Consider the following 1,392-nt stretch of genomic DNA (forward strand, 5'->3'; position numbering starts at 1 on the left):
ATTTCTTTATACCATATTATGTCACTAACTCGCCATGATTATGTTTGTTTGATAAAAGTGATGTGTTACCTTGAAAGAGCAGGACGTACCAGGGACGAGGCGGGAAAGTGTTTTATGGACTTATATTTGATAAGTGTGATGGCTAGTATGTGAACTGCAACGTTTTTAATAATCATGGCGGTGCTTTGTGACATACTAATTTTGTCAATAGTTGATTTAGTGGTGATTTATTCTATGTAACTTGTATATACATTTTAACCTTTTTCGAGTGTCCACTTACAGGACTGCTGACATTTTCATCTGCTATTCCATTGTTATATTTTACAGAATCGTGTTCCACATACTCATCGCAATAGAGCAATATGATATTACCATCTGATGATCATATGTATATTGATATGTTATTCATTCCTGGTTTCCACTGCAAACCAATCCATTACCCCCTCCCCTATTCCCGTAATTATTCTATTGTACATATTACTTCATTCTTGTAGCTAGTGTTGAAAAGCTGATTACTAAGCAGTAATCACGACACTTGTTTTTGTTTCTTTTTCTGTTTTATAAAACATGTATTTCGATGTATTGTCAAACAAAATTTGAATAAAACAAAGTTTAAACCAATTGTGTGATGGAGATATATTTCGCGAAGTCCGTCTTATTATCAGCTGGAAGGTTTAGTGATATGTCATAAAACAAAAGTTTTGTTCAGCATGTTGTTTTTGCGTTGTTTTTTTTAAAAACCCGATGTGATAATGATAAAATTCTGACATATATAAGTATTTAAACAATTTTTTTCTCACGTCTTTTAGTAAAATAACCCGCATGTGGCTTTCAAGAGCCGTGCAAATAAAACGCAGTACAATATGGCCGTTGATGGTTGACCTTTAAATGGATTGATCAGATTAAGATGGATAGCACAAAGGAAAACATGTTGTACAGTGTTTATATGTAAACAGAATATTTGAACAAAACGAAAATATGTCCGGCTTGAGCCAACACTACATGAAAAACAAGTGACATAATTTGAGTGGGAGGCTTGTGCAGACGACACATGTTTCTAAATGTCAATATTGAATCATATTTGTATAGACTTTGAAGAGATATCAATTACGCATTGTTTTGTTCGATTTTTTTTTACTGATCGCTATGCTTGTTTCCAGATGAACTCATTACATTTTTAATATGGAGACTCAACCACTGTAGCTAAGAAGTTCATTACTTAAGATAAGAGATGACAATATAGTTCCAATGATTTCACAAATGCATTTCAAAGCATTTTAATTTTTCGACAAATTATAGCATAGCATTGTACATTTCTTCCGTGCAAACAAAGTACTCAGTGCTATAATTGTTATTGTGCGTCGCCTCCTCCCACGCTAAGCATGGGGAATT

Source organism: Mizuhopecten yessoensis, unplaced genomic scaffold (assembly GCF_002113885.1).
Source record: "Mizuhopecten yessoensis strain PY_sf001 unplaced genomic scaffold, ASM211388v2 scaffold4123, whole genome shotgun sequence".
Taxonomy (NCBI): domain Eukaryota; kingdom Metazoa; phylum Mollusca; class Bivalvia; order Pectinida; family Pectinidae; genus Mizuhopecten; species Mizuhopecten yessoensis.